This window comes from Hyperolius riggenbachi, chromosome 6, assembly GCF_040937935.1.
Source record: "Hyperolius riggenbachi isolate aHypRig1 chromosome 6, aHypRig1.pri, whole genome shotgun sequence".
NCBI lineage: Eukaryota > Metazoa > Chordata > Amphibia > Anura > Hyperoliidae > Hyperolius > Hyperolius riggenbachi.
Genome location: NC_090651.1, coordinates 4,933,412 through 4,957,649, shown reverse-complemented (window position 1 = coordinate 4,957,649; position 24,238 = coordinate 4,933,412).

The following is a 24,238-nucleotide window of genomic DNA, read 5'->3' as shown; positions in this document are numbered from 1 at the left end:
TTTTTTGGCTACGTCAGGCACCCTTTGTAGTTGAATTTGGCATTTCACCTACACCAGGCGCCCTTTGTAGCCGAATCTGGCTTTTTTTGTTTATATCATATCAGGCCCCAGGCGCCCTTTTTTATAGGCACCTGTCAGGTATAGCAGTATTACCTCACCGGCGGAGAGTGCTGCGGCCGCCGCTTCCGCGTCTGACGTCACCCCGGCGGCGGCCACATCCTCTCAGACATCTTGCACAGCCCCTGGCAGGACAGGTCTCTCCTCTGCACATCAGATTAGGTCAGCACGCTCGCGGGCGGAGGCGGCAGGACCTTTATAATCTGAGGAGACAAGTCAGCTGATCTTGCAGTCAGCTGACACCAACCTGACAATCACACGCTGCTGATTGGTTCAGCCCTCTGGGCGGGCGGTTTGGATTTGCTTTCTGTATTTAAGCTGGGAGATGTCATTTGCTCATTGTCTGTTGTTGTGAATACTTCGTGTTAGCGCTCAGACCTTTGATAGCTGTAATTATAACTTCATTATTGTATATTTATCTGTGTATGACTCTTTGCCTTCTCTGACTATTCTTTCTGCCTTGGGATTCTGTACCTGATCTTGTTGCCGACTTTTGCTTGAACTTCACTCTGATTCTGCTTGTCGATTCTGTACCTTGTCTGCCCGTCTGTTGCCTACCTGATCTGTGTGACTATTCTCTCTCTCACCAGTGGGCCCTCGCCACTGGTGAGGTTACCGCTGTGGTTCTATCTGTAACCTCCATCGCCACTGGTGAGGTTACAGCTGAGATTCTATCAGTAACTTACTGTTTGCACCAATCACTACACTTTGTGCAATAAAGCTAGTGACTTTGTCACGTCTTACATGCTGTTTGCTTACTATATCTGTATTATTGGTGATTCTGCAGATCACCATATAATCAGATATAGTATCTGTATTATTGGTGATTCTGCAGATCACCACATAATCAGAAATCGGTTATCCTGCTGACACTATTGTTACAGCACCCTTTTCAAATGTAAGCATTATTTGATGATATTTATTAAGAAAGTTCCCTCAAGACTACCGTATCCAGTCAATCCCAGGAGTGGTTTAGAACGGCCCTAAGTGCCTAAGAGCAACTAGACCTCATAGGTCGCATCATCTGGTGAGTTCGTACACATCGGCTGTGGTGGTGGTGATGATTATCCGTAGTTTCTGGGGATTCTTTGAAGCCTATGGAGTAGCAGAGTTTAATATTGTTGAACAGGGCCATCCTTTTATTGTTGGATCAATATAAATATGATGGATGTTCCAAGCTATTCCCAGGCTCAATGTAGACTGCAGTCCCACTTTACCGGACGGGTTCCCCATGGCTACATCAGGGTAAATTCTATGAGATGAACTTAGTAAGAATACATTTTAAGAATCGGTAACATAATTGTGACGGTTGTAATTGAAGCCCCCCGCTCTGACACGACCTCTCTCCGCCATACGGCTACGGCAAACCTCTAACTCAACATTTGGGCTTTAGAGATTAGACAGCGAACCTTGCAAGAAATTAACAAGCACCGGCTAGGAGGAGATCATCCTGGAAGGCGGAGAAAGACAACCTGACAATGTGCATCTAATGAGCCTGGAAGACGTGAATTAGTGAAAGATGACCATTGGGAGGGCAGCGCGGAGATCTGAATGAGGTTTCGCTAAGCTGGTCTAATGCCGGCATTATGGAGGAGTCTTCAGAAAACAGACAGGAAATAATGCTGCCCCTAATTCAATCTGAAGCAGAAAGTTGTTAAGCTCGTGCCAAAAATCTATCATTTGTAAGCCATAAACACTGTTAATTAGGTTGGATTTGCAACAATTAGCACATTTCGATTAATTCTGTTTTCTGGCGAGGGAGCTTAATTTACAGAACAACTTTACTGCCTCTTCTCACAAAAGCCTGAATCTCGCTCTCCGTCTGTAAGAAGAGCTAAGCTGCGAGTTCTGCTCCGAATACTGGACAAAACCTCGATCAGTTCCGGCAGCTTCACCTCTGTATACAGCGGCCCAAATTCACCGAAAATAGATATATCCAATACCAGAGCGAGCAAATGAGTCATTCGCTGCCCCCAAATCCGCCATGTTACTGGTCAATGACATGCTAAAAGTGTCAACCTTCATGCAAGTTATATGCAGGTAGTTCACCGCACATATGACGAGTGGCGATTCTAAATGGCCCATTTCCGAGCGTGCATGGCGCGTGGTTCCATGGCAATGGACACGTTACCTAGGTTATTCCGTTTGCGCTAATAGCGCAGTGCACACTACCTGGATTTTGGATGTGGTAATTGGTAAAGCTGCATTTTTAACAATCATTAAGTGAATGTTCCCCAATGTCACGTGTACACCTGAATAAGGTTTACTTTAAAAGACATCTATCGTGAAAAATGTGGAAATTTACAATACATACAAAAAAATTCTCACTGAGTAAAATGCACTACAAATTACTTTTTTTTCCCTATGTCACTCTCACTTATAGTAGGTAGTTAAAATCTTACAGTTCCATCAAGTTTTTGACTAGTCCATCTCCTCACGTGTGATTCTCAATTTTTTTTTCTAATTTCACAACAGCACTTTCTAAGTGGCAGCGGCTCAGTCCAACTACCAAAATAGAGTGTAACATTCCCAATAAACACACACAAAATAGGTTTAAATGATTTTGCAAATTATCCAGATTTAAAATAGTTGGGTGGTAGGATTGGGACTGTGGTCGATTCGATAATACCGATTTTCTGGCGAGAAAAGTCAACATGGAAGCCATGGAGGACATGACAAGACATGGACGTCCCTTTAACACCATCAGCAATGTCGCCACAGACCAGTAAACTGTGGCCAGAAGGCGGGACTCATTTACTGCAGGAAAGCTACTTTCTTGGCATATATAAATTATTGAGCAGGCTCGCGTTTATTAATCCCCTCATAGGGCGTTTAGCTGAAGTGGCGGAGGCCCTACGCAAGGTGTGGGACAGAACTGTAAATTGCATCTGGTTGCCGTTGTCCTTTGGCACAGAAATCCGACGCATAAGCCACACGCACCTTTTAATAATTCATTCACACAAGGACTATTAAATAAATTAATTATAATTCCTTTTAATAAACTTCTCCTGGGCTCTCCTGGTGTCTTCATTAGTGCGGGCCTAAATAAATATACCACCAATACAGAAAAGAAACGCCAACGCTATCGAAAACACGCATTAAAAGTTGCTAAATAAATGACGACCGCTAGTTTGGCCGCTTAATGGCTGAACGCTGATCTGACCTGAACAATGAGAACGCTAACAAGGCATGGGCTGTTAATTCACCTGCGCGGCGTCATCTCTGGCGGTGTCCATTTTCAGTATTTATACGACGTGTACAAATTAGGCATCGCTGTACAGACCACTTAGAACCCTCCACAACTGCTCCGTCCCAGAGGAGCTCACAGTCTAATGTGCCAACCACAAGCACAGGCGCTGAGGCCAGTGTGGTCAGGTGCCAATTAACCAATTAACTGGTATGCATTTCAGGCTGCGGAAGAAGCATTCAGCTCTGTGTATAAAGAGCAAGACTCAAGCCAGGACTCTGCAAGCAGTGATGCTCATTCAGATTCCAGATACCCGAACTATCCAGATATCCGAACTTTTTTCTGGTATCCGAACCCGGATACGGATTCCAGATACCTGGATAAATCCGGAATGCACTATCCGAGCTAACTCAGATACCTATTAGGTATCTGGAAATCATTCCAGATACCTAGTTTGGGTACCCAGATCCGGATAGCGTAACCACCATTGAACCATTGAGCCAATCAGAGGGCTCCCAGCCGAAGCCCTAGCAACCAATCACAGAGGGGAACCCTGGCCAGCCCCTCCAGTATATAAGGCAGGCGCCAGATGAGAATCTCATCCTTGCTTGTGACTGCTGTATGAGGGACATCTCAAGTGCTGTTGGCTAAGCAAATGCTGTATTACTGAGTTAAACCTAGCGTTTTTGCTTCTAAACACTTGTACTACACCAGTATTTTATTGTTTTTTAGTTAGCTAGCTTGTATTTTGATTTTAGTCAATGTGACAGTCAGACTCAGTGCTGCAGCTGCTAGGCTAGGTTAGGGCCTGCTGTGTGCACAGCAGTGGCGTTCCTACCATAGGGCGGCATGGGGCGCCCCGCACCGGGTGTCGGGCGCCCCAGGGGGTGTCATCAAGGCCCCCACAGAGGCCTGTGCCGGCCGGACAGGAGGGGGAAAGCAACCCGGAAAGGAGGGGTGGCGGGGAAAGCGGCGGGGAGGGGGGCCGGACCCCCCACCTCCCTCACCTGGGTCCCCTCCTTCTGGCGCTTCACCCTCCTAATTAGCAGCAGCTTGATGAGCGGGCAGGAGCGGGCGGAGAAGACTTACTCACCTACTTCCTGCGTTCCAGGCGATGGCAAATAGCGTCATCGTCACCTGACGCTGGTCTCCACCTTCTCCACCGCCCACTGTGCTTCCTGATTTGCGGAAGCTTAGCACAGTGAGCGACAGAGAGACCAGCGTCACGTGAGGATGACGTTATGCGCCATCGCCTGGAGCAGGTGAGTAAGTCCTCCCCGCCCGCTTCGCTAAGCTGCTGGCTGCTGCTAATTAGGAGGGGGAAGCGCCGGAAGGAGGGGACCCCGCCACCCCACCTTCCAAGCTTCCCTCATACCGGGGGCCACTATGCTACACTGGGGGCACCTATGCTACACTGGGGGCCACTATGCTACACTGGGGGCCACTATGCTACACTGGGGGCCACTATGCTACACTGGGGGCACCTATGCTACACTGGCGGCCACTATGCTACACTGGGGGCCACTATGCTACACTGGGGGCCACCATGCTACACTGGGGGCCACCATGCTACACTGGGGGCCACTATGCTACACTGGGGGCCACTATGCTACACTGGGGGCACCTATGCTACACTGGGGGCCACTATGCTACACTGGGGGCACCTATGCTACACTGGCGGCCACTATGCTACACTGGGGGCCACTATGCTACACTGGGGGCCACCATGCTACACTGGGGGCCACCATGCTACACTGGGGGCCACTATGCTACACTGGGGGCCACTATGCTACACTGGGGGCACCTATGCTACACTGGGGGCCACTATGCTACACTGGGGGCCACTATGCTACACTGGGGGCCACTATGCTACACTGGCGGCCACTATGCTACACTGGCGGCCACTATGCTACACTGGGGGCCACTATGCTACACTGGGGGCCACTATGCTACACTGGGGGCACCTATGCTACACTGGGACCACTATGCTACACTGGGGCCACTATGCTACACTAAACTATACTGGGGCCACTATGCTATACTGGGGCAACTATACTAGCTATACTGGGGCAGTGGCGGTGCCAGGGGGGTGGTTTGGGTGCTGAAGCACCCCCTAATATTGTCCAAGCACCCCCAGCGTGAACTGATTTTCGGCGTCTAATAGACGCTGTGTCAGTTCACTGACAGCAGCAGCCCGCAGCTCCAACAGCGGCAGAGCAGGGCTACAGTAAAATGGCGTCCGAAGCCCTGCTCTGGAGACTGAGTCTGCAATGCAGGGCTTCGGGCGCCATTTTCCCGTAGCCCTGCTCTCACCGCGGGAGTTTCAGTTGCTGGCTGCAGAGGATCGTGAGAGCTGCGCGCCGGACGGAGGCCGGGACAGGAGGTCTGCTGCTGCTTCAGGTGAGTAAATTTTTATTTAATTTATATTAGCAGGTGTATCGACTGTTCTGGCCAGGTCTGCTACATGATTGAAGTGTTTTCTGGCCAGGTTGCCACATGATTGCATATATTTTCTGGGCAAATCTGCCGACATGATTGCATGTATTTTCTGGGCAAATCTGCCGACATGATTGCATGTATTTTCTGGGCAAATCTGCCGACATGATTGCATGTATTTTCTGGGCAAATCTGCCGACATGATTGCATGTATTTTCTGGGCAAATCTGCCGACATGATTGCATGTATTTTCTGGGCAAATCTGCCGACATGATTGCATGTATTTTCTGGGCAAATCTGCCGACATGATTACATGTATTTTCTGGGCAAATCTGCCGACATGATTGAACGTGTTTTTTGGGCAAATCTGCCGACATGATTGAACGTGTTTTTTGGGCAAATCTGCCGACATGATTGCATATATTTTCTGGGCAAATCTGCCGACATGATTGCATGTATTTTCTGGGCAAATCTGCCGACATGATTGCATGTATTTTCTGGGCAAATCTGCCGACATGATTGCATGTATTTTCTGGGCAAATCTGCCGACATGATTGCATGTATTTTCTGGGCAAATCTGCCGACATGATTGCATGTATTTTCTGGGCAAATCTGCCGACATGATTGAACGTGTTTTTTGGGCAAATCTGCCGACATGATTGAACGTGTTTTTTGGGCAAATCTGCCGACATGATTGAACTATTTTCTGGTCAAATCTGTTCACATTATGTGTATTTTCTTGAGAAAACCTGAACAATTATGTGAATTTTCTGGGGAAAGGCCCACTGTCTTTGTGTTGCACTTTTAAAGGACTTCCGAGGCCAAAGAGATGAAAAATACACAATACCTTTTATATATATGGATCCACGGAGGACGTCCAGCGCGTCCTCCTCACCGTAGCGCCGTCATTGCTGCCTTTTCCTATCACCCCCGGCTCGGCCCGACCCCACTGAACGGGTCGCATAGGGTGCCACTACTAAGATGGCCGCCGCCTTGAGCCGCGGCTGCGCAGTACGCTTTGCCCTTAGTGCGACTGCGCAGCCTTCAGCCCGCCTCCCGCAGCGTACGGATTCCGCAATGCTGCCCCAGCGTATGTCGGGCGCGCTCACATCACTGCGAGCAGTGCATGTGAGGACGCGCCCCCTTCACAGTACAGTATACGGAGACACGCTGGGGGAGCGAGCATTGCATTATACTATTGCTAGCGTGGAGAAAGTAAGTTATTAGCCTTGTCAAAGTTTGATTTGTGGGGTCTGATTTTTATTTTACTTCCATAAAAATGCCTAAAATCATGTTTTTATTTTAAAAATGTAAAGGCAAAAATTTGAGAATATTTTTAAAGGGCCCATACCCAATTCACTGTAATCATACTGATAGCTGCCTTTCTATATATACATACACATATGTGTGTATATATATATATATATACACACATATGTGTATGTATATATAGAAAGGCAGCTATCAGTATGATTACAGTGAATTGGGTATGGGCCCTTTAAAAATATTCTCAAATTTTTGCCTTTACATTTTTAAAATAAAAACATGATTTTAGGCATTTTTATGGAAGTAAAATAAAAATCAGACCCCACAAATCAAACTTTGACAAGGCTAATAACTTACTTTCTCCACGCTAGCAATAGTATAATGCAATGCTCGCTCCCCCAGCGTGTCTCCGTATACTGTACTGTGAAGGGGGCGCGTCCTCACATGCACTGCTCGCAGTGATGTGAGCGCGCCCGACATACGCTGGGGCAGCATTGCGGAATCCGTACGCTGCGGGAGGCGGGCTGAAGGCTGCGCAGTCGCACTAAGGGCAAAGCGTACTGCGCAGCCGCGGCTCAAGGCGGCGGCCATCTTAGTAGTGGCACCCTATGCGACCCGTTCAGTGGGGTCGGGCCGAGCCGGGGGTGATAGGAAAAGGCAGCAATGACGGCGCTACGGTGAGGAGGACGCGCTGGACGTCCTCCGTGGATCCATATATATAAAAGGTATTGTGTATTTTTCATCTCTTTGGCCTCGGAAGTCCTTTAAGGGGAACCCGAGGTGAGAATAATATTGGGCTGCAATATTTATCTCCTTTTAAGCAATACCAGCTGCCTGGCTGCTGTGCTGGTCCTCTGCATCTAATTCTTTCAACCATAGACCCTGAATAAGCAAGCAGCAGGTCAGGGGCTTCTGACAATATTGTCAGAACTGACAAGATTAGCTGCATGCTTGTTTCTGGTGTAATTCAGTTCACTACTGCAGCCAAATAGATCAGCAGGGCTGCCTATTGTTTAAAAGAAAATGAATATGGCAGCCTCCATATCACTCTTATCCCGGGTTCACTTTAAATTAGTTAGCTCTGCCCTCATCCGGTCATGGCCACGCCCATTTTTCGCCGCGGCGCGCAATGCGCGCCGCATGTTATAACCGCACCCATTTTTTGTTAGCTATACTGGTGCCACTATACTATACTAAGGACAACTTTAGGGGGGGGAGCGAGCCTACACCTGGCATTACCCGCCGTGTCACGTTTAGCATGCCACATTTGCTGTTTTTTTTTTTTTTTTTAATGGGGGGGGGGGGGTGTCTTTTTAATACCCAGCACCGGGTGTCAAATGCCCTAGGTACGCCACTGGTGCACAGGCTAGGTCTGCTGTCAGCCTTAGCTACAGTATAGCTTGTAGGTTATTAGGGATTAGATTACTGTACTACTAACTACTACTAGTCTTATATTGTGTGTAGTTACTTGTTAGAGAGCGTACTACTACTGTGTTAGCTTTATTTACTACAGATAGTTACTGCAGTGCTGCTGTTAGAGTCAGTCAGTGTGTGACAGATAGACAGTTAGTGTGTGCTCCTGTCACTCCCTCAGTTGAATTTCTTCTAGTACTACTACAACTATTCTACTACTACCAGTTATATATAGTTAATTTGTATTAAATTAGCTTACTTTAATTGCAGTGCTGTTACAGTGTGTGACAGATAGACAGATAGTTAGTGTGTCAGTGTGTGCTACTCTGCTGTCACTCCGTTAGTTGAAGTTCTACTACTGCTACTATCTACTAGTACTACTGATTTGAATAAAGTACAAGTACCCCACTTCATTTGGACACATATAAAGTTGTACTATGTCTGCTGGCACTGGCAGCCGGGGGGAGGGGCAGCATGAAAAGCAAGGGCAAGAGGAGAGGGAGCAGCATCGCCGCCACTGTCGGCAGTTCTGCCGCGTCAGTGTCCATTCCGCCGCTAGCCACTGGCCGTGGATGCACTGGATGCCCAGCTGTTAGGGGGAGTCACATTGCAGAGGTGCAGTAGCATGTAGCGGCCTTTTTCCAGCAGGGTCATCGGCGCACATTGGAGGAGAAAGACGCAGAGTCTGTGATGGAGCTGATGGTGGATGAGCAGGCCACCACCAGCTCTACAACAGAGATCTCTACCCACCACACAGAACAAATCTTCTGCTGCCAGTCTGCCACCTGCTATTACGCCACTACAATAGCTGTATTTTGTTGAAGAAAAAAAAAACTGTTTCATTTTTTTGAGATGTTTGGGCTGAAAACTGTGATGTAACAGTCGTGCATTGGACACAATGTGGGCTGCACGACCGCTGTCTGGAACCTCCTGATGTTAGTTTACAGCCATTTTGGTTCGTATCCAGATATCTGGATTTATCCAGATTTTTTACTATCTGGATCTGGAACAGCCCAGATATCAAAAAGAGGTATCCAGATATCTGGATTTATCAAGATTTTTTACTATCTGGATCTGGAACAACCCAGATATCAAAAAGAGGTATCCGAGCATCACTATCTGCAAGTGCCACGCCGGCATGCTTACCGCCTGACCGCCACGCTGCCACGGGTACAACATATACACATGGAACTGTAATAACACAAATGTACAATGATGCTGCACAGAGAGCTCTGAGGGCAGAAATCTGACTATATACAGTATCCACAACCTTAAAGTGGACTTAAATTCAGAACTTCCTCTCTGCTGTAAAAGATAAGCAACAGCATAATAACCTTCAAATGAAAACACATCTTTGCTACAGCTGATACAATTCCTGCAATAAATCTGCAGTGGGTCTATTTCCTGCTTTTATGGAAGCAGACATAGGGTTAACATCCTGTGATTACAGATCAGCTGCTCTTCCGAGGCAGCCAGCTGACACAGCTGAGGGATCAAATTACACTTGTGATTAATCACAGATGAGGGGGAATTAGACAGGCTAAACTCTCTAAATACATACAGGGTGCATTTCTCTGTTTGCCTTCTGTCCTGTGCAAGAGTTCAGCTCCACTTTCAGCAATAGTTTGACCGATTAATATTCATATTTTGGTCACATGGTTCTATGATTCTGCTTCACCCATAATAGCTTGGATCTCTTTCTTGTGTTGTTTCCTCTTCCTGGAAATACATCTGCAGATGGCGCTGGTGAGGGAAACAGGTGGACTCTGGGTCCCATATGAATTCTCTGGATCAGCCAGAGGAAGCGGATGGATGTGACAGAGGGCGATCTATGCTGGTCTATGAGAGCTGATGGTGTTGGCTCTCACTAGGCTGCTAGCCATACATGTTTCGTAAAATACTCACCTGCAGTCGTCTATTTGCGATCTCCGCCGCTGTCTACTCATCTGGTAAGTGTGAACCCAGCCTTAGGGATTCAGGAAGGAGTTTACATTGGGGGGTTCAGACTTAGGCCTCGTTCACACTAGGGACGTTTCTGTGCGCTTTTCACAGCACATTGCCCTCTGTGTTCTGCAAGGCATTGGTTTTTCCTATGTAATTAAACGTGCCTGGTTCACATCTATGCCGTGCGCCAGTGGTGCTCAGCAGAGCTCGAATATTCGAGTAGCTCGAATATTCGAGCTCTTTTTCAGCTATTCGAGCTCGGTATTCGAGCTCCGAATAGCTGGAGCTATTCGAATGGGCTATCCGAGTACACTCGAATAGCCCATTCACTATTCGAGCTATTCGAGCAACCCGGCGCTATTCGAGCTCGGTACCGAGCTCGAATAGCGTCATAGCCCAGATTGATGTCCTTAGAGCCAATCAGAGGGCTCCCAGGCCCTCTGACGGCAGCCAATCACAGAGGGGGACCCTGGCCAGCCCCTACCCTATAAATAGCGGCCGCCATGTTCCGTTTCTCCGTGCTTGCCTGAGACTTGTACAGAGAGAGAGTTGCTCATTTGTGCTTTGGCTTAGCAAGTGCTCTATTGTGATCATTTACCTAGCGTTTTTGCTCACCTACACCTGCCATATACACCTATATTGTTGTTAGTTAGATAGACATTGTATTTTAGTTAGTAGCTTGTGTGTTACATTAGAGACAGGCAGCTGCTGCAAGCTTACAGGTTTAGGCCTCAGGGGGGCCTTGCCTCTGTGGGCAGCTGTCCTCTGTTTATTTCTCTCATCTATACCAGTATTTCTGCTGTCCTTTACTAATAGTATTGTAGTTATACTGTACTAGGAGTAGGACACTCACTGACTGTCACTGTTTATAGGCTACTAGCTAGCTCCTGCGTGTGTGCACTCACTCACTGTCTGTGTGTACACACACTCTATTTCCTTCTGATTACTGATAGATTATTGTTAGTTAGTTGTACTTACTTACTACTTACTCTTACTGTACCCGTAGGGACACTCACTGTCACTGTTCATATAGGCTACTAGCTCCTGCGTGTGCGCACTGCACTCACTGTCTGAGTGTACACACACCACCCACACTCTATTTCCTTCTGATCGCTGATTGATTATCGTAATTAGTTAGTTTTACTTACTGTTACTACTTACTCTTACTGTACTAGGAGTCTAGGACACTCAGTCACTGTCCATAGGCTACTAGCTCCTGCGTGCGTGCACTCACTGTCTGAGTGTACACACACCCACACTCCATTTCCTTCTGATCGCTGATTGATTATCGTAATTAGTTAGTTGTACTTACTGTTACTACTTACTCTTACTGTACTAGGAGTCTAGGACACTCAGTCACTGTCCATAGGCTACTAGCTCCTGCGTGCGGTCACTCACTGTCTGAGTGTACACACACCACCCACACTCTATTTCCTTCTGATCGCTGATTGATTATTGTAATTAGTTAGTTCTACTTACTGTTACTACTTACTCTTACTGTACTAGGAGTCTAGGACACTCAGTCACTGTGTTCATAGGCTACTAGCTCCTGCGTGCGTGCACTCACTGTCTGAGTGTACACACACCACCCACACTCTATTTCCTTCTGATCGCTGATTGATTATTGTAATTAGTTAGTTCTACTTACTGTTACTACTTACTCTTACTGTACTAGGAGTCTAGGACACTCAGTCACTGTGTTCATAGGCTACTAGCTCCTGCGTGAGTGCACTCACTGTCTGAGTGTACACACACCCACACTCCATTTCCTTCTGATCGCTGATTGATTATTGTAATTAGTTAGTTCTACTTACTGTTACTACTTACTCTTACTGTACTAGGAGTCTAGGACACTCAGTCACTGTGTTCATAGGCTACTAGCTCCTGCGTGCGTGCACTCACTGTCTGAGTGTACACACACCCACACTCCATTTCCTTCTGATCGCTGATTGATTATTGTAATTAGTTAGTTCTACTTACTGTTACTACTTACTGTTACTGTACTAGGAGTCTAGGACACTCAGTCACTGTCCATAGGCTACTAGCTCCTGCGTGCGTGCACTCACTGTCTGAGTGTACACACACCCACACTCCATTTCCTTCTGATCGCTGATTGATTATCGTAATTAGTTAGTTGTACTTACTGTTACTACTTACTCTTACTGTACTAGGAGTCTAGGACACTCAGTCACTGTGTTCATAGGCTACTAGCTCCTGCGTGCGTGCACTCACTGTCTGAGTGTACACACACCACCCACACTCTATTTCCTTCTGATCGCTGATTGATTATTGTAATTAGTTAGTTCTACTTACTGTTACTACTTACTCTTACTGTACTAGGAGTCTAGGACACTCAGTCACTGTGTTCATAGGCTACTAGCTCCTGCGTGCGTGCACTCACTGCCTGAGTGTACACACACCCACACTCCATTTCCTTCTGATCGCTGATTGATTATTGTAATTAGTTAGTTCTACTTACTGTTACTACTTACTCTTACTGTACTAGGAGTCTAGGACACTCAGTCACTGTGTTCATAGGCTACTAGCTCCTGCGTGCGTGCACTCACTGTCTGAGTGTACACACACCCACACTCCATTTCCTTCTGATCGCTGATTGATTATTGTAATTAGTTAGTTCTACTTACTGTTACTACTTACTCTTACTGTACTAGGAGTCTAGGACACTCAGTCACTGTGTTCATAGGCTACTAGCTCCTGCGTGCGTGCACTCACTGTCTGAGTGTACACACACCCACACTCCATTTCCTTCTGATCGCTGATTGATTATTGTAATTAGTTAGTTCTACTTACTGTTACTACTTACTCTTACTGTACTAGGAGTCTAGGACACTCAGTCGCTGTGTTCATAGGCTACTAGCTCCTGCGTGCGTGCACTCACTGTCTGAGTGTACACACACCCACACTCCATTTCCTTCTGATCGCTGATTGATTATCGTAATTAGTTAGTTCTACTTACTGTTACTACTTACTCTTACTGTACTAGGAGTCTAGGACACTCAGTCACTGTGTTCATAGGCTACTAGCTCCTGCGTGCGGTCACTTACTGTCTGAGTGTACACACACCCACACTCCATTTCCTTCTGATCGCTGATTGATTATCGTAATTAGTTAGTTGTACTTACTGTTACTACTTACTCTTACTGTACTAGGAGTCTAGGACACTCAGTCACTGTGTTCATAGGCTACTAGCTCCTGCGTGCGTGCACTCACTGTCTGAGTGTACACACACTAAATTTACTTGTGATTACTACTGATTATTGTAACTGCTAGTTGTACTTCCTGACTGTTACTACTTACTTACTGTACTAGGGGACACTCACTCAGTCACCTCACCAACCAACCCACTCCATTAAAGTACCCCACTTTTCACCCGCCCTTTTACAAAACTTTTGTCTATACGCCCAAAACATTTAAGATGTCTGGAAGTGGCAGCCAGCGCGGTTTGGGCAAGGGGAAGGGCAGCAAGGGAATCAGGAGGAGAGGGAGCAGCATTGTGGCAAGCTGCGGCCGCGGGCGCGCCACCATGCACAGTTCCGCAGCAGCAGCAGCAGCGTCAGTGGCTAACATTCCTCCCATAGCCACTGGCCGTGGACGCCTTGGGCGCCGCCCAGCAGGAGCATCTGCAACTCACGCTGCAGAGACACAGCAGCAGCAGCGTGTAGCACCTGCTCCCATTTTCCTCCAGCCGGGTCGGAAACGTCCCATTGAGGAAAAGGATGCAGACACTGTGGTGCAACTCATGACGGAGGATGAGCAGCCCGCCATCAGCTCTGCATCCGAGGCCTCCACCCTCACCACCACCACCACCCCTGTTCGCAGCAGCCGCCCAGCAGGGTCTGGGGAGGAGGCCAGTTCACCGTCACTCGCCGACCTGTCATTCAGCAGTCTTTTGACCCCAGGCATCATGAGTAAATTGTCTGCTGTTGTTGGCGATCTTGAGGAGGAGATGCTGATGGGCACTTTGGGGGATGAGGGATTGGACAGCAAGACTGTGGCGACAGTCAAGCAGCCCATCCATGCATCAGGAGAGGAGTTTGGGGGGTCCTCATCCCAGCAGGACATGTTTCAGGAGGGGGAGGATGATGATGACCCGGTGACAGACAGAGACTGGGTGCCACCACCTCCAGGGGATGTCGTCCTCAGCAGCTCTGAGGAGGAGGAGGAGGATGCGCTTGTGGGCCTTGCAAGGAGGCGCATCATTGCAAGCATTGGCAGCGTCTAGTGTTGGGCGAACAGTGTTCGCCACTGTTCGGGTTCTGCAGAACATCACCCTGTTCGGGTGATGTTCGAGTTCGGCCGAACACCTGATGGTGTTCGGCCTTTTAAGTTCGGGTTCGCCCCGAACTTCTGTATGCCCCCGAACAGGGCCGAACAGGGCCCCTGTTCGGGCGAACAGGGCCCTGTTCGGCCGAACAGGCCGCAATACGGCCCCCCTATGGGGTCGCAGGCATAAGGGGGGAGCATGCCCCGATCGCGGGGGGGGTCGGAAATTCCCCCCACCCCCTCCGCTAGCGCTCCCCCCTCTGCCCGCTTCCCCATAAAAAAAGTTTAAATCAAGTTCAATAGTAGTGTACCTGGGCTGGTGGCATTGGCTGGCAGTGGAGTGAGGAGGAGGAGGAGTCCGAGTAGCAGAGTGACGTTGAGGCCGGGCAGCGGGCGGTTCAGCGCTAGTACCCTTGTGGTACTTCCGCCCTTTCTCTGACCTCACGTCCTCTGCATACGAGGGTACGCATCACGCGTACCCTCGTATGCGTCATCACGCAGAGGACGTGAGGTCAGAGAAAGGGCGGAAGTACCACAAGGGTACTAGCGCTGAACCGCCCGCTGCCCGGCCTCAACGTCACTCTGCTATTCGGACTCCTCCTCCTCCTCACTCCACTGCCAGCCAATGCCACCAACCCAGGTACTATTGAACTTGATTTAAACTTTTTGTATGGGGAAGCAGGCAGAGGGGGGAGCGCTAGCGGAGGGGGTGGGGGGAATTTCCGACCCCCCCCCGCGACCGGGGCATGCTCCCCCCTTATGCCTGCGACCCCATAGGGCCCCCAAAATGGGCATGTTCGGGGGTCCCATTGACTCCCATTGAGTTCGGCGTTCGGGCCGAACATGCCGAACATCTGGCCCATGTTCGGCCTGTTCGGCCCGAACCCGAACATCCAGGTGTTCGCCCAACACTAGCAGCGTCCCACAGCCTGCTGGTGTCTCAGGCTCAGCAGCAGCAGCAGCAGCATCAGCCAGTACCACCCCCAGCCGCACCCAAGCCCCCCCCCCAACCACCACAGGGAGACAGGCAGCAGCGCTTCCATGCCGTAGGGGGAAGTTTCTGTCACCAATCTGGCGGTTTTTCACCATGCCCACTGTGTACAGCAAGTACGCCACTTGCAACCACTGTCAGCGGAAGTTGAGCAGAGGTGCAGACCCCTTAAAGTTCAGCACCAGCTCGCTCATCAACCACCTTGCGGCTAAACATTTCCACCAGCATGAGGAGTTCCAGAGGCTGAAGGCATCTGCTGCTGGCAGTGGCACCACACCCATCACTGCACAGCCTTCAGCAGCAGCAGCAGCAACAGCAGCCACCCGCCCTCCTGCTCCTCCAGCAGCACCAGCAGGAGTGCGGAAACGCACTGCTCCTCCCCCCTCTGCAACTCCTGCCGCCGACACTGAGGCCTGTTCTGGCAGCCAGTCCTCAGTGGCCTCCTCTGCTGTGTCTGCTGATTCCCGTGTCAGCAAAAGGCCACGCCAGAGCCTTTTGAGCGAGTCCTTCCAGGGGGTGGTTAGGGCTCTGCCTCCCAGCAGCCGTCGCGTGCGGCAGCTGAACGGCTTGCTGGCACGGGCCATGTGCTCCCAACTCCTGCCGTACACGCTCGTGCAGGAGGGGAGCGACATTCGTGCGCTGCTTGCTTGCGCAGCCCCAGACTGGCAGCTCCCCAGCAGACACTTCTTTGCCCGCAAGGCCATTCCTGCACTGCACCGCTTTGTGATGGCCAATGTGGAGCGAGGGCTGGAGCACGCGGTTGGTGAAAGGGTCCACGTCACCATGGACTCCTGGAGCAGCCGCTTCGGGACAGGCCGCTACCTGTCCTTCACTGTCCACTGGGTCAGCTTGGTGGAAGGGGGTGAGGATGGGAGAGCAGCAGCGGGCACAGCAGCAGCAGCAACACAGTGGGTGGTGCCACCCCGCAGGCTCAGGGTAACTGCAGCAGGTTCCTCCGATCCTCTGCCATCCTCCGGCACACCTGGCCAAACCCCCCGCCTCAGCAGCAGCGTGAAGGCCCGCCACTGCCAAGCGCTGCTGCACTTGGTCAGCCTTGGGAAGACCAAGCTGACGGCAACCCATGTGTTGGCCAAACTCCAGGAGCAGGAGAGGATTTGGCTGACCCCCAGAGGCCTCAGAGTCGGAGAGGTGGTGGCCGACAATGGGGCCAATCTGGTTGCCGCAATAGACAGGGGAAACCTGACCCACATCCCCTGTCTTGCCCACGTGCTGAACCTGGTGGTGCAGAAGTTCCTGCGCACCTACCAGGGGATGGGCGAACTGCTGGAAACGGCAAGGAATGTTGTGCGTCACTTCCGGCGCTCGGCTGCAGCCTGTGCGAGCCTGGAAGACGTGCAAAAGGAGCTGGATCTGCCACGCCATCGGCTGATCCTTGACGTTCCGACTCGCTGGAACTCCACCCTGGCGATGTTGGAGCGTCTGGTTGAACAGAGGCGCGCTGTCAAACAGTACCTTGCCCTGGCCACTGTTTCCGCAGCTCAGAGAAGGGACAAGACCAGCAACATCCCGTCCATCGTCCCCGATGATGACTGGAGGCACATGCAGCAGGTGTGCTTAGTGCTGGCTCCCTTCCTGCAGGCCACAAACATGGTGAGCAGGGACCATGCTATGGTCTGCGAGTGGGTGCCCCTGGTTTCTCTGCTGAACAGGGCCCTCGATGCTTTGCTGGAACAGGGAGCGGCAGCCTTGGACCAGCAGGAGCGGCAACCAGCTGCGCAGTCCACCTCTGAGGGGGAGGAGGAGGAGGACTTGGTGGAGGTCCCTGACCTGGCTGCTGATGAGGGGGATCAGCACAGCGCAGCTGAGTTGGTGCGGGGGTGGAGAGAGGATGAGGCGGCAGAGGAGGAGGATGAGGACAGCACTGACGTCGATGTGCCAGCAGACGTGGCCCGCCTCTTCCCAATGGCAGCGCACATGCTGACGTGCCTGCACAGGGACCCCAGGGTGATCCAGATGAAGCAGAGGGAGGACATCTGGATCAGCATGATGTTGGACCCACGCCTCAAGGGGAAGTTGAGCCAGTTCCTGCCGCCTGCAGGAGGAGACCCAGCGCAACAAATAAGGAGCTTGCAGCAGGCCCTTGTTGAGCGCTTGGAGGAAGCCTTCCCCCAGCCTTCCACCCCCACTGTCCAGCAGCCAGCACAGAGGCAGCAGCAGGTGCCTGCATCCAGCAGCAGCAAGCGCCCCACAGACCTGCTGTCTCTCAGCCACGAGCTCTACAGGACTGTAGAGGCTCCGGCAGCAGTGACTAGAGAGGAGATGCATGCAGCAGCAGCATCCTCCGGTCACAGCCAGCGCCTGACCCGCATGGTGGCTGACTACATGGGGTCGTACAGCGGGCTTGACAGCGATGCCCCTGTTGATCCCATGGAGTATTGGGTCAAGCGCATGGAGATCTGGAGCGAGCTTGCGCAGTACGCCCTGGAAGTGCTGTCCTGCCCCCCTTCCAGCGTGCTGTCCGAGCGCTGCTTCAGTGCAGCTGGTGGCGTGGTCACCGAGAAACGCTCACGTCTGTCTCACAAGTCTGTGGACAGACTGACGTTTCTCAAGATGAACCAGGCGTGGGTGGAAGGCGAGTTCCTGGCCCCTGTTGTCGGCGAGAGGGGGACATGAACTGGCTGCCGGAACCATCGTTAATGTGCCTTACCACCCTTTACCACCTCCTGGCTCCTGCTCACTAAGCCAGCCTGGTTCACTTTGACTATTACGTCGCCTGCAGCCACACATTTTACACCTACAGTGGGCTGCTGTGTACTGCCCTTCTGCTGTCTGTCTGTGTTTCCCACTGCCAGGGTACACAGAATTACCTTCTTCTGCTGCCACTCTGCCACCAGCTATTACGTCAAACAATAGCTATATTGGTTGCAAAACCAAAAACCAAAAAACCATAAAAAAAAAAAAAAGTTTTACTTTTTCTGAGGTGCCCGGGTTGAAAACTGTGTTGTCCCAGTTGTGTATTGGACACAATGTGGGCTGCACGACCGCTGTCTGGGACCTCCTGTTGTGTTTATTTACAGCCCTGGTATCACCGCTAGGTACCAGGGCTATTATGTCACGCTGCCTACCTGCTGCCACACTCACACTGCTCCTCCATACCTCCTCCTGCTGCTGCTGCTGCTGTCTGTCTGTGTTTCCCACTGCCAGGGTACACAGATGATTTACCTTCTGCTGCCACTCTGCCACCAGCTATTACGTCAAACAATAGCTGCTCGCCTACTCCTCCATTCCTCCTCCTGCTGCTGCTGTCTGTCTGTGTTTCCCACTGCCAGGGTACACAGAATTACCTTCTTCTGCTGCCACTCTGCCACCAGCTATTACGTCAAACAATAGCTATATTGGTTGCAAAACCAAAAACCAAAAAACCATAAAAAAAAAAAAAAGGTTTAATTTTTCTGAGGTGCCCGGGTTGAAAACTGTGTTGTCCCAGTTGTGTATTGGACACAATGTGGGCTGCACGACCGCTGTCTGGGACCTCCTGTTGTGTTTATTTACAGCCCTGGTATCACCGCTAGGTACCAGGGCTATTATGTCACGCTGCCTACCTGCTGCCACACTCACACTGCTCCTCCATACCTCCTCCTGCTGCTGCTGCTGCTGCTGTCTGTCTGTGTTTCCCACTGCCAGGGTACACAGATGATTTACCTTCTGCTGCCACTCTGCCACCAGCTATTACGTCAAACAATAGCTGCTCGCCTACTCCTCCATTCCTCCTCCTGCTGCTGCTGTCTGTCTGTGTTTCCCACTGCCAGGGTACACAGAATTACCTTCTTCTGCTGCCACTCTGCCACCAGCTATTACGTCAAACAATAGCTATATTGGTTGCAAAACCAAAAACCAAAAAACCATAAAAAAAAAAAAAGGTTTAATTTTTCTGAGGTGCCCGGGTTGAAAACTGTGTTGTCCCAGTTGTGTATTGGACACAATGTGGGCTGCACGACCGCTGTCTGGGACCTCCTGTTGTGTTTATTTACAGCCCTGGTATCACCGCTAGGTACCAGGGCTATTATGTCACGCTGCCTACCTGCTGCCACACTCACACTGCTCCTCCATACCTCCTCCTGCTGCTGCTGCTGCTGCTGTCTGTCTGTGTTTCCCACTGCCAGGGTACACAGATGATTTACCTTCTGCTGCCACTCTGCCACCAGCTATTACGTCAAACAATAGCTGCTCGCCTACTCCTCCATTCCTCCTCCTGCTGCTGCTGTCTGTCTGTGTTTCCCACTGCCAGGGTACACAGATGATTTACCTTCTGCTGCCACTCTGCCACCAGCTATTACGTCAAACAATAGCTGCTCGCCTACTCCTCCATTCCTCCTCCTGCTGCTGCTGTCTGTCTGTGTTTCCCACTGCCAGGGTACACAGAATTACCTTCTGCTGCCACTCTGCCACCAGCTATTACGTCAAACAATAGCTATATTGGTTGCAAAACCAAAACCAAACAAACCATTAAAAAAAAAAAAAAGGTTTAATTTTTCTGAGGTGCCCGGGTTGAAAACTGTGTTGTCCCAGTTGTGTATTGGACACAATGTGGGCTGCACGACCGCTGTCTGGGACCTCCTGTTGTGTTTATTTACAGCCCTGGTATCACCGCTAGGTACCAGGGCTATTATGTCACGGCGAGCTGCCTGCCTCATTGACTGCCTGCTGCCACACACTCATCCTCCTCCTCCTGCTGCTGAATTTACCTCCTGCTGTCTTTGTGTTTCCACTGCCAGGGAGCACATACAATGGCGCTTCCAACATGCGTGCGCCCACCAGCTATTTGTTACGCTCAAAAATAGCTGCATTTCAAAAAAAAAAAATTGAAAAGAGAAATACGTGAAGAAGAAGAAGACGATATTGAAAAGGAAGGAGAAGATGAAGATGAAGAAGAAGAAGAAGATGAAGAAGAAGATGAAGAAGATGATGAAGAAGAAGATGAAAAAGAAGAAGAAGATGAAGAAGAAGAAGAAGAAGAAGATGATGAAGAAGAAGAAGAAGAAGAAGAAGAAGAAGAAGATCGAGAAGAAGAAGAAGAAAGATAAAGAAGAAGAAGAACAAGTATATACAGTAACACTACTGAACAAAATTAAGGACACAACTTCTCTTTCCACATTTTTTTTTAAAGGAACATCCCCACATAATCACTTGCTGTTGTTACTTGGAAAAAAAGAGGTTTCTTGCATCATTCACCCTCAAAACAAGTGTTGGAAGCTATTTAAGGCCAATTCGAATAGTCAGCTCGAATAGTTAGCTCGAATACCGACTCGAATAGTGAGCTCGAAGTCCGAGGTCGAATCGAATAGTAAAAATTATTCGACTCGAATATTCGACTGACCTCGAATAATTTACTATTCGAATTCTACCAAACTCGAATTTTAAAAAGGGGTATTTGAGCATCACTACCGTGCGCTGAGCTCCGTAGTGTTGCTGCATTTCTGTGCGCTGAGCTGTAAAGTGCACATCAATGCAAGTGAACGGGTGCGCTTTTTTAGTGCATAGAAGATCATACAGGCGCAAACGAAGTGCATGCGTTTTTTACCCCTATTTGGGAAAAAAATACATTTACATATGAAAACAAAGCTTTATTGACAGCTGCTACTGCTACAATAAGCAATACATGCTTAAAAAAAGTGCACCGCAACGCACTTAAATGCGCACTAAAGCGCGCATAAGCCCATGTGTTTTTGAACATGCGTTTGCACACGATTTTCACTGCACCTTATGTGAACTAGGCCTTAGGGCCCGTTTCCACTAGCGGCAATTGCGATGCTGAATCGCAAAATCGCAAATCGATAGTGATTTTTCAATCGCTACGGTTTGCCTAATAACATAGGAATCGCAGTAGGTAATTTCCACTACCGCGATTCATTTTTTACTTAAGCGCAATTGTGCCGTGGAGCAATTTTTTCCGCATTTTGCTATGAAGTGCATTGCATAGCAAAATCGCGATCGCAATTGCTGGGAAAATTTGGAACTTTACTGAATTGCAATCGCTAGCGTTTAGCGCGAACGCTAGCAATTGCTAGCGGAAAAGGGCCCTTAGGGTATCAGGAAGGAGGTTGACTTGGGGGTTGGTTATTACGGTGTTTGGAAGGAGTGTAAATTAGAGAAAGTTAGAGTTTCGTTGGAAGGTGAGGGTTTATGTAAGGGTAAGGTTAGATTTAGGGTATCAGGAAAGAGTCGACATGAGGGGGTTAGAGTTAGGGTGGAAGGTAGGGGTTATATAAGGGTAAGGTTAGATTTAGGTTATCAGGAAAGAGTCGACATGAGGGGGTTAGAGTTAGGGTGGAAGGTAGGGGTTATATAAGGGTAAGGTTAGATTTAGGTTATCAGGAAAGAGTCGACATGAAGGGGGGTTAGAGTTAGGGTGGAAGGTCGGGGTTTATGTAAGGGTAAGGTTAGATTTAGGGTATCAGGAAAGAGTCGACATGAGGGGGTTAGAGTTTTGTTGGAAGGTAGGGGTTTATATAAGGGTAAGGTTAGATTTTGGTTATCAGGAAAGAGTCGACATGAGGGGGGTTAGAGTTAGGGTGGAAGGTCGGGGTTTATGTAAGGGTAAGGTTAGATTTAGGGTATCAGGAAAAAGTCGACATGAGGGGCTTAGAGTTTTGTTGGAAGGTAGGGGTTTATTTAAGGGTAAGGTTAGATTTAGGGTATCAGGAAAGAGTCGACATGAAGGGGGTTAGAGTTAGGGTGGAAGGTAGGGGTTATATAAGGGTAAGGTTAGATTTAGGGTATCAGGAAAGAGTCGACATGAGGGGGTTAGAGTTAGGGTGGAAGGTAGGGAGTTATGTAAGGATAAGGTTAGATTTAGGGTATCAGGAAAGAGTCGACATGAGGGGGGTTAGAGTTAGGGTGGAAGGTAGGGGTTTATATAAGGGTAAAGCTAGATTTAGGGTATCAGAAGAGAGTCGACATGAGGGTGGATAGAGTTAGGGTGGAAGGTAGGGGGTTATATAAGGGTAAGGTTAGATTTAGGGTATCAGAAGAGAGTCTACATGAGTGGGTTAGAGTTAGGGTAGAAGGTAGGGGTTTATATAAGGGTAAGGTTAGATTTAGGTTATCAGGAAAGAGTCGACATGCAGGGGGTTAGAGTTAGGGTGGAAGGTAGGGGGTTATATAAGGGTAAGGTTAGATCCTCTTTTATATCAACTTTTTAGCACTTTGTAATTGAAAAAGTACCGAAATGTAGGTACAAAAGTGCTATCAGAACTATTTTAAGTATTTTCTTGCTTGATGGTGGTTAAAAAAAGCATTTTATAGACAAGTTTGAAATTATCACCTTGGAGAAAACTCAGGAGAGAAAAATGTATTTCATATGGCCCTAGGTGTCAGGAAGGAGCTTAAATTGTGGGAGGTTAGAGTTAGGGTGGAAGGTAGGGGTTATATTAAGGGGAGGTTAGAGTTAGGGTATCAGGAAGGAGGTTGCCTAGGGCGGGGGTTGGTTATTACAGTGTTAGGAAGGAGTGTACATAAGGGAAAGTTAGAGTTTTGTTGGAATATAGAGGATTATGTAAGGTTAAATGTAGGGTATCAGGAAAGAGTCTACATGAGGGGGGTTAGAGTTAGGGTGTAAGGACATCACATTGACCATCTTTACCTTACAAAAGCGTCCCCTTTGTTCTGTCCTCTCCCCCATACTGCCGTGTCCCCGGTCCACTTCCTACAGACAATGCATTATTCAGACTGTTACAGAGAACGATGTAAACATTCAGTAAAAAATTAGGAAGTTTGATCCTTACAAGACGGTGACAGGTGAGGTTTTAATTACATCCCTCCAGCAAAGAGGGTGATCAATCAAAACGACAAGACCGGTTATTGATCAGAGATATTGCAGCAGATTAGAGGATTATTGTTATAGCATGTTGACATGCTGCCCGAGAACGGCCGGGACAAGGTGAGGAGATTACACTCATCCTGCAGCCGATATTCCGACCGTCTGACGGCAGACTGATGTGTGTGCAGAAGACGGTTCCCTGGTGTAAATACGACCAACTATGTCAGATGCTTCCTCTGTGATCGGCCGTTACAAAGTATGGATACAACAGACGCCAGAGAACCGGAGAGTCGCAGCCAAACACAGAATCGCTGGTAGCCGCAACAATCCAGATCAGCAGAGCGATTTCCAGGCCACATTCATGGCTGATAACAGGAGCTACAAGGACTATGCCTAACCAGCACAGAACTTCAACCTCTTGAGCCCCAGAGGTTTATACCCCCCTAGTGACCAGGAAATTTGTTACAATTCATTTATTGCTCAATAAAACAATTTAGTGTCCAAATTAATTTTACCTTCTTTTCAGGTCTGGATCTCACAAGAGCCTATAGGCACAGATGTCTTGGCACCTTAGACTTCTCCCTCCATGAGCCTACAAACCCCCACTACCGAACTGCACTGACAGTGTACTACAATCCACCAAATGTCCAAATCTTCTTATATGCACCACATATATCTATATATAGTCCATATGATGATCTGCAGCTTGATCAAAAAACTTTCACTAATGGACAGAGAAGGCACCACCACACCCAGGGCCGGATTTCTACTCTTGGCCGCCCAAGGCCAATGTCACCAGCCGCCCCCTTCAGTATAGGTG